A 9,872-nucleotide genomic window follows, 5' to 3' on the forward strand; every position below is an offset into this window, starting at 1 on the left:
CAGGCGCCCGCTCAGCTTGGCCGCTGGGGGTGAGAACTGTGTCCGCCTTCTGCTCATCCCAGCTTGGGGCACGGAATTGGACTTCAGCAATTGTTTGTTGAATGACTATGACCTTAAAGGCGAGGGGTATCCATGAGTGGCAGGAATGAGGACCTGAGTAGTGCATATTCTAACCATGGGCTCCCTCTGTATGACGTGGAGTCTACACTAGGCCCGTGGGAGGTGAATTCCCCATGTGAATATTCACATAAGCACTCCTGGGCAGGACAGGCTGGGCCTGGGTGCTGAGGTGGGCGCCTGAAGGAAAAGAAATCTTGCTAAAGTAAGGAGCAGTGAATTACTATTTTGCCTTAAAAAGAAAAAAGAATAGTCTTGTCATTTGTGACAACACGGACGAACCTGGAGGATGTTATGTTAAGTGAAATACACTAGGCGCAAAAGGACCAACACCGCCTGTTCTCTTCTCACGTGCGGACTCTCCTTAAACAAACCTCTAGAAACAGAACAGGTGCCGGGCTGGGGACCAGAGGGAAGTGTTGATCAAAGACACAGAGGTTAGAAATAAATTTTGGAGGTCTATGATAACTAGAGTTAATAATAATGTCCTGTATACTTGACAATTGCTAAGAGGTAAGGTGTGTGTGTGTGTGTGTGTGTGTGTGTGTGTGTGTGTGCGCGCACACACGCGTGACACTGGGGATTGAGTGCAGGGACAATCTACCTCTGAGCTACACTCCCAGCTCTATTTTGCTTTTTTATTTTGAAACACAGTCCCATCAGTAAGTTGTTGAGGGCCTTGCTAAATTGCTGAGGCTGGCCTTGAACCTGCGATCCTCCTGTCTCATCCTCCCAAGTACTAGGATTACAGGTGTGTGCCAACATATTCTTCAAGAGAGCAGATTTTAAATGTTCATGTCACAAAAAATAGTGAGGATGGGATAGATATGTTAATTAGCTTGCATTAGCTCCTTCAGTATAAACATGGACCACATGCACCAAAACATCTTGTACACAATAATTATATGCATATATTTTTGCATAATGTATTTTTGCAATAATTATATGCATACATGCATATATAATTGACAAAAGGTCAATAAAAAATAAATAAAGTCAAGAGCAGCAGTGCATGCCTGTAATCCCAGTACTTGGGAGACTGAGACAGGAAGATTGCAGGTTTGAGGCCTATGTGTGGTAACTTAGCAAGGCCCTCAGTAACTTAGGGAGAGCCTGTTTCCAAACAGCACAGCAAAAATAGCACAGTACTATATTATGGTTTGAAAGTGGAATGCCCCTTCAATCCCCAGTGCCACAAAGACAAATCAATGATTAATAAAACAAACAAGTAAATAAATACAGAGAAAATCGCTGACCTTGAAACGGCACGAGATAGAATGTTTTATGCTGTTGCACTTGTTTTGCGTTGTTTACTTAAAAATCAATACATTAAAGATGAAACATATCAAAATATTATGGTTTGAGAGTAATTACACATCATTTTACCTCCATTTGTTTTAAATTCAAGTAGTCTTTTTAAAAATTACGTTTGTTTTCCAAGCCTTTATGTTTGTTGAAGTGATTAGGGGAGACATTTAAACCCACTAGGGCTTCTTTCAGGTAGAAATGTTTATTTTAACTATGCATTTAAAAGACTTTTATTGCAGGATTAGGTCGTGGAAGTCATCTGAGGGCACGTTTTCCTTCAGTAAGACACTGCGGTTTGTGTGCGGACGTGGGGAGAGTCCTGGGGATTGAACCTCCACGCTACACCCCCATATGTTTTATTTTTTATTTTGAAAGTGTCTTGATTAGTTAGCTTGAGCAATGAAAGGACAACTTCTCGGGTGGATATAAGTCAAGCTGTTTCTGTTAGCAAAATCAGTCTTAGATCTGTTCTATAAGACTCACTACACAGAGCCCAGTGTTTTACAGTGGAAAGAATCGGCTGAATGTCACTTTCCTTCCTTTAAAATGGAAGCACGTTGTATACCATGGGAGAATGAGTCTCTTGTATCCTTGGTGGTGGGAAAGCCTATTTCCCCATTTTTTAATAGACATTACTTTCTGATCTCTTTCTGCGTTTTTTCTCATTTGTTGCAAAGTATGACCAACTTCTGTACTTAAAGGGTAGCACAGAACAGTTTTATTAGTAGTCTAAAAATAAAACCTTATATTTATGAACTATGTGAAAAATTTTATATCAGACTCTCAGCACTTTAATTTTTATGGCTACTTGTCCCCAATCACTGCCAATTTTTTTTTAGAAATCAAAACAAAACAAAACCACGCACAGTACAGGAATGCCTTTTTAGTTTAAGACTCACTTAATTTTTTTACATTGGATTTCAACAGTAAAGTCCCGTTATTGAACAACTTACCTAATTTTATATGCCTCTTAAAATTGGCATTAGAGCCCAAAGCAAAGGAACATAAGTTCAAGTTGTCAATGAGAAATAAGGTTGAAATTCGAAACAGGGGCATTTTGGATAATTTCAGATTGGGTCATAGTCTGCCATTCGGAATCATTTCCTGTCATTTCAATGCCTGCAACTTAATGTTCCGTTTTTGTTCCAATGTGCTGTTTTATTTCACTGTGATAAACTCCTATCAAATTTTATGCATTGTGTGTTTTATATTGACTTTAAAAAACAACTACTCATTTATTTATTTATTTATTTAGAGCAAAAATCATTTATACCTCAAGTGTCTTCTATGGATCAGTTATCGCCAGAGATAGCATCTACTAAGATGTCAAAACATGGGAACCTGCTGGAAAACCATGTTTTGCCAGCACTGTCGGAAATAACCGCAGGTGCGCGAGAAGAGAGGTGGTGCTCAGTCAGTGGCCTCCGCGGGACCTTCCTGAAGAGCTCAGCAAGGGCTGCCGATTGTGCAGAGCAGTCCTGACTGACCAGCCGGTGTGTCTAGAGCTCCTCCTCCTTTCTTAGTCACGTGGAGGAATCTCTTTTCTTCTGATCTTTATTATTATTTGGCACTGGAGAATGAACCCAGGAGCGTTCTGCCTCCCAGCTACATGCCCAGCGCGCTCTCTCTCTCTCTCTCTTTTTTTATTTTGAAACCAAATGTTGCTAAGTTGCCGAGAGTGTCCTAAAGGTGCCGAGGCTGGCCTCCCACCTGTGACCCTCCTAACTCATCCTCCCAAGTACTGAGATTATAGTCATTCCCTACCCTGCCCGGCTTTACTGGTGTTTAGATTTTAAAATTCTTGGGATTATGCTTAAGCTTTTGGTGTGATTACACTACTTGTATTAATCAAGGTTCTCCAGAGCATCAGAATCAAAAGTATGTGTGTGTGCATGCATGCGTGAGTGTGTATGTGTGCATGAATGTACGTGTGTGTGCGCGCATATGAGTGTACATGTGTGTGCGCGCATATGAATGTACATGTGTGCGCGCACATATGAGTGTACATGTGTGTGCGCGCATATATGCTGGCTCATGTGAATATGGCGAATAAGAATCCAGGCCCCCGTGTGAAGGCCTGAGAACCAGGAGCCAGCAGTTCCGATCCGAGTGGGAAGGCCAGAGCAGGCAAGTCCCTGCCTGATGGCTGCCAGGCAGAGAGGGCGACTCCTGGCTCGGCCTTCTGTCAGGCCCCCTGCAGCCTGGACGAGGCCCCACCTTTCCCAGAAGGCTGCTCCTCTTCACTCAGACCACCCACTCACATGGTACTTCAGTGTTTTTCTAAAATCCATTTTAATCAAAAATGTCATGCGGGGTCAGGCGTTGTGGCACACACCTATAATTCCAGTATTTTGGAGGTTGAGACAATAGGATCACAGGTTCGAGGACAGCTCGACGATGTAGTGAGACTCTCATCGACCTAGCAAAAGCCTGTTTCAAAATAAAAATAAAATAGGGCTGGAGATGTAGCTCAGGGGTAGAATGACTCTGGGTTCAATTTCCAGTACCACACTAAATAAATAGATATCCGTTTTAATAAAAAATTTCACCAGGGGCCACGAATGATAGCATACACTTGTAATCCCAGTACTTGGGAGGCCGAGACAGGAGGATCACAAGTTTGAAGCCAGCCTCAGTAATTGACTGAGGCCCTCAGCAGCTTAGCAAGACCTTTTTCTAAATAAAATAGAACTGGGGATACAGCACAGAGGTAGAATGCCTCCGGTTCAATCTTCAGTGCCACACAAACACACAAAAAAATTTCACAAGTGTATGTTTACAAATAATTATTTCACTTAACAAATGGCTATATTATAAGAGGCCTAAAAAACGGTAAAGTCTCTTATTAGGATGGACGGCAGAAAATGTAAAGATTAACTTATTTCTATCCGATGTGGTGGCTTATGTCTGTAATCCCAGTACTTGGGAGACTGAAACAGGAGGATTGCAGGTTTGAGAACATCCTTAGCAAATCAAAGTTTGCTTTGAAAAACAAAGTCCAAATGGATGTAGAAAGTTGCAGAAGCTTTTCAGAAATAAACTTTTCATTTACTTTGATTCCCAGCAGTGAGTCTCAAAGATGCAATAACATGCACCGAGATTTTGTCAAAGTTGGCTCCGTTTTTATGGATTTATTCATAAGAAGGAAAAGTCTTGTGAAATTTTTACTGCCAAATATTATGTTATATTAAAACTTGAACTTGGCTTTTTCTCTATTGAGATGATAAATTTGTCTAGAATTCCTAACATGAAGTAAGGAAAAAGTTATTTTTCTACCTCTCCTGTACCCTTGTGATAGGGGAGACTCTATTTCATTAGAATAGTGGCTGCCTTGTGTTTGATCCTATGGGGCATTAGCCAGCAGCGTGGCCGTGCCAGCAATCTCAACCTCCTGGAGAGGCTTTGGTTTCTAAAGTGCTTCCTGAATGGGTGGAGACATCTCACTCACCCTTTTTAATTAATGGGTTAATTAAAAATCTTTGACATGCGTTTATTTTGTATTTGCCTGAGAGTCAGAATTTTGCTTTTTTTTTTTTAAATTATACCTTAACATTTACCAAGAAGGCATTAAGTTCCTGAATCTTTACTACATTAAAAGTGGGTTGCGCTGGGCATGGTGGCGCACGCTTGTAATCCCCGAGCTTGGGAGGCTGAGACAGGAGGATGGCACAGGTTAGAAGCCAGCCTCAGCGACTTAGTGAGACCCTGTTTCCAAATGAAATATAAAATAGGTCTGGGAGTAAAGCCCAGAGGTAGAAAAGCCCCTGGGTTCCACTCCCAGTACCACCAAAAAAAAAAAAAAAAAAAAAAAAGTGGGTCGCAATCATTTTCTGACTTTCTTTTGGAGAGATGCCAAGGAGAGGTGTGTCTGGGCCTCATGGTGGTTCCCTTCCTGTTCTTTTGAGCCACCTCCATTTCGATCTTCGCAGTGGTTAAAGTATTTGGGATCCCACCAACAGTGGCCCAGCTTTGACCCAGGGCTCAGCCGCACGCCTCCCCAGGCGTGTGCCAGCAGAAGCACCCTGCCGCTCATCTGGAAGGCGAGCTGTGTCGTTGCAGTGACTCCTGTTCTTCCTCACCTCTGTGCCAGCTGGCTTCCCTTGCCCTTCACCTTTGCATATAAGCTATGAATCCATCCGGCCAAGATCCTTACTGTAGCTTGCTGCACGTTTCACTGCGGCTGCATCGAAGCCAAAGATTCTGTGAGGTAGAAATGACCTTGTGACCATCTTAGATCTTCAAATACATGAACATAAAAGTACATCTCTACGTAGTTAGATTTTCTTTTCATTACTTCCTCTGAGGTCTGTATTTGAGTACATATCGGCCCTTCAAGTATTTGGTAGATTTGTATCTATACATTTCTATTTTGAGCAACATAAGTGGGGTTGTGCTTTAATTTCAAGTGACAGCTGTTTAAAAAATGAAAATTGTTTATGCTGGCATATCGGAAAGTAACTGACTTTTGCACTTCTTATCTCGTGTTCTGTGACCTTAAGTTGTCCGTTAGTTCCAAGAAGGTTTGTTTGGCAAATGTTTGTAAATTTCTATATAGTAAATCACGCCATCTTTGAACACAGACTGTTTTATTTATTTCCTTCAATCTGCTACTTTTTATTTTACTTCCCTTTTCTGCTATTGTGCCCGCTGTAACTCTGGTGTTGTTAAGAAAGAGTGTTGAACAGAATACCCTTACTCTGCTCCGGATCTTAGAAGACCACACAGCCCCCAGCAGACAGCCAGACCTCACACGTCGCCTTCTTGGTAGCTGTTCTTTATCAATCAATGAAGTAGAAATTCCTATTCTGTTTTCTCAGAGTTTGGTTGGTGATGGCTAATGGAGTTTGTCAGATGTTTTTCTGCATCCATTAGATACTGGAGTAATGGATTGCACTAAATGATTTTTAATATTGAACTATCCTTGCATGCCTGGACTAAATCCCATTCAGTTGAGCGCTTTACCTTTTAAAATCACATTGCTGGACTCAGTTTGGTAATATCCTATTGAGTATTTTTTGCATCGAAGCTGATGAGAGATAATTGTTCCATAATTTTTATTTCATATGATGTCATTATCTGATTTTGGCCTTGTGATACTGCTGGTCTCCTGGAATGAGTTAGAAAATATTTCCTCTAATTATATTTTCTCTGAAATATTGTAAAGAGATAGTATCCTTTAGTTCTTGGGTATTTTATAGAATTCACCAGTGAAATATCTGAACTTGGTATTTAATACTGTGAAAGGCAAATAAATATCAGTTCAATGTTTTACTAGGTGTAGGGTTATTCAAATTATGACTTTTGAGAGTTTTAATGAATTTATTCATTTTATCTGTTATCAAATTTGTGAAAATAGTAATTCATCATTTTTGGGGGGGGGTGTGCGCGCGCGCATGCACGCACATGCGCATGTGTGTGTGTTTTGCTGAGAATTGAACTCAGAGGAATTCTACCTTTAAGCTTCACCACCCCAAACCCCACTAGATTTTTACTTGGAAAGCGGATCTCATTAAATTGCTGAGAGACTCACTAAGTTTCTGAGCCTGATCTGAAAGCCTGATTTTTCTGTCTTAGCCTCTCAATTATTGGAATTGCAGGCATGCACCACCATGCCCAGCTCTATATTATCCTTTTGATATTCATCAGGTCTCTGGTGATGATATCTTTTTCATGTATTAGTCATTTGTTTTCTTTATTTTTCTAAATTAGCCTAGCTAGAGGTCTATCAGTTTATTGATCTAAAGTAACTAGCTTTTGGGGGTTTTTTTCTCTATCATTTTCTTCATTTCGGTTTCTTCAAATTATGCTCTAATTTTTATTATTTTATTTTCCCTAATTGTTTTAGATTTAAACCTTTTTCCCCCTCTAGTTTCTTAAAATGAATGCTTACATTATTAAATTTAGATATTTCTTATTTAGTAATATATACATTTACTGCCAGAAATTTCCTTTTAAACACAGTTTCATTGCATCTCACAAATTTTTAAATTGTATTTTTATTTTTTTATTTATTCCAAATATTTAAAACTCTTTCTTGAGAGTTCTTTGAACCATGAGTTATTTAGAAGTATGTTGACTAATTAGAAAATTTTAAATAACAGCTTTCCTCTGCACTTGGTGGCACACTCCTGTAGCCCAGTGTTTGGGAGGCAATTACATGCACTAGTAAAAGTGTGCACACACACACACACACACACACACACACACAGATGTACTTTACATATATACACACACATATTCTTCACATATATATATATATATACATCTAGCTATATACACACACATACATCTGTGTGTATATATACACACACATTCTTCAGATATATATAAATAGATGCATATAGATGTGTGTGTGTGTGTGTGTGTGTGTGTGTGTGTGTGTGCGCCCACATGCATACCTTCACTGGTGCACTGCAACTGCCCCTCATAGCAAGGCTCAAGTCTTGCCAGGCCTTGGGGTTCTTCCTGCAGGCCCCACCCGCTGCCCGCCCTCCCTCCCCCTCTGGACACACATGTGTTAGTGACACTGGTAGTGCGACCTTCATATATGAACATAGCATAATTTAAACGGTTTTTCTCATTTCATGGGCTTTACAAGGGGAGCCCTCAACAGCGATGGATGTGTGTACAACTATTTCATTTGATTCTGAAACAACATCTGTAGTACTTTTTCTCTCGGCTTATGGATGAAGGAGAATTGCTTTCCAAGGTCACCCTGGTGCCAGGAGAACAATGCTCCTGAGACGTCCTCTCCATCCTCCTCTCCCCCTTCTTTTCACCCAGTGGGACCGACATGCCTTCCATATTCCCCGTGATGCACCCCCAATTTCCGAGGAGGTTCCTGCTTTTCCTCCTTTGTTATTTGCACCGACTTCTGCAGGAGACTCTGAGCATGCGCTGTACCTGGAACGGCTGGGGTTCCTGGCCGTGATCCTCAGGGGCACCATCCCCCACAGGGGCCTTCGGCCTCCGCCGACATTATTTCCATTGAGAGAGGAGGTCACTCAGCGCAGTCCCCGAGGCTCCGGCCTCCAAGATGTCTACGTTCTTGTTCTTTCTCATGGCCATTAAACAGCTGAGGGGTGCAAAGGGAGCTGGCTTCCTTCTCAGACCTTACCACATGGCTGCCCACTATCCTCCGTTGCCTTTTTTTTTTTTTTTTTGAGGGATTATTAGGGATTGAACTCTGGGGCATTCTACCTCTGAGCTGTACCTCCAGTCCTACTTTTCATTATTTTGAAACAGGGTCTCACTAAGTTGTAGAGGGCCTCACTAAGTAGCCGAGGCTGGCTGCGAACTGCGATCCTCCCGTCTCAGCCTCCAAAGCGCTGGGGTTACAAGCCTGCACCACCACACCCGGCCTCCGTTGCCTTTTATCATTTCTTCTTGGAGCAGGTGTAAATCAATAAGCGAAGGGAAATACTGTCAACATATTCTTACACGTGCCAGAGAAATAAAGAATTTGGTGAATTCTTCCCATTGGCATATATTATTTTTAGTACCAAGCACATGATAGGAGGCTTGGAAGGCCAACTGTGTATTTCCTGGGCTTAGAAAAACAATCCTTGTTCATTCATATCTTAACGCAGGATGTTTTTCCTTGGACTGAAAGGTCTGGTTTGACGATCACAGGAGGACCTGTCCCTGTCCAAGGGAGGCTCCTTGTTAGCGGCTCAGCGCGGAGCTCGGGGATGCTCCTGGGTCAGCTGGGTGGGCCTGGAGCCTTGGAGGACCGTGGATGGACAGCTGGTGTTGGCCTGAGCTAGCGGGTGGGCATGCGTGTGCTGGACAGCTCTGAACTGAGGCGCGCCTGGCCTCGGTGAGCTGGACTTGGACATGTAGCCGCACGGGACGGATTCGGGAAGGATTGCTTGAAGAGGATTATGGCCAAGGTTATCAGTCACAGGCACTAGAAACAAAAATACTACCATGGTCTGACCTCTGACCTTAATTTAGACCCCAGTGAATTGTGGATGATTCACAAAGTTATGTGGACACTCTAGAGACTCTTATCCTCCTCCCAGATTAGAAATAACAAATGAGAGGATGTGTTTGAAAATAACTAGTTACTTAGAAATTTTTTTAAAATGTCACAAAAGGCAGAAAATAGAGCAGGCTATTCAAAGTCTCATTCAATACAGCGGAATGCTTCCATTCTCTCCGATACGTGTGTGTGCCAGAGAAAGCCTATAATCAAGGATCTTTACCCAGGTTCTGTCTGGGTGCAGTCACCCTGATATAAGATATCTTGTATCGGCCCCTTCTCCCTCACCAAAGGTCACTGTGAAGCTGGCCACCGATGCTCGCCCCTGAGAAGCAGCTGTGTGCACCAGAAAGCATTTGATGATGTTTTTCACATTGTGATGATCAAATTAGGAGTTATATTCTGGGGCTGAGCATGTAGCTCTGTCACACAGCATGTGTTTAGCATGTGTAAGGCCCTCGGT

This window comes from Muscardinus avellanarius (assembly GCF_963383645.1).
Source record: "Muscardinus avellanarius genome assembly, chromosome: 17".
Taxonomy (NCBI): domain Eukaryota; kingdom Metazoa; phylum Chordata; class Mammalia; order Rodentia; family Gliridae; genus Muscardinus; species Muscardinus avellanarius.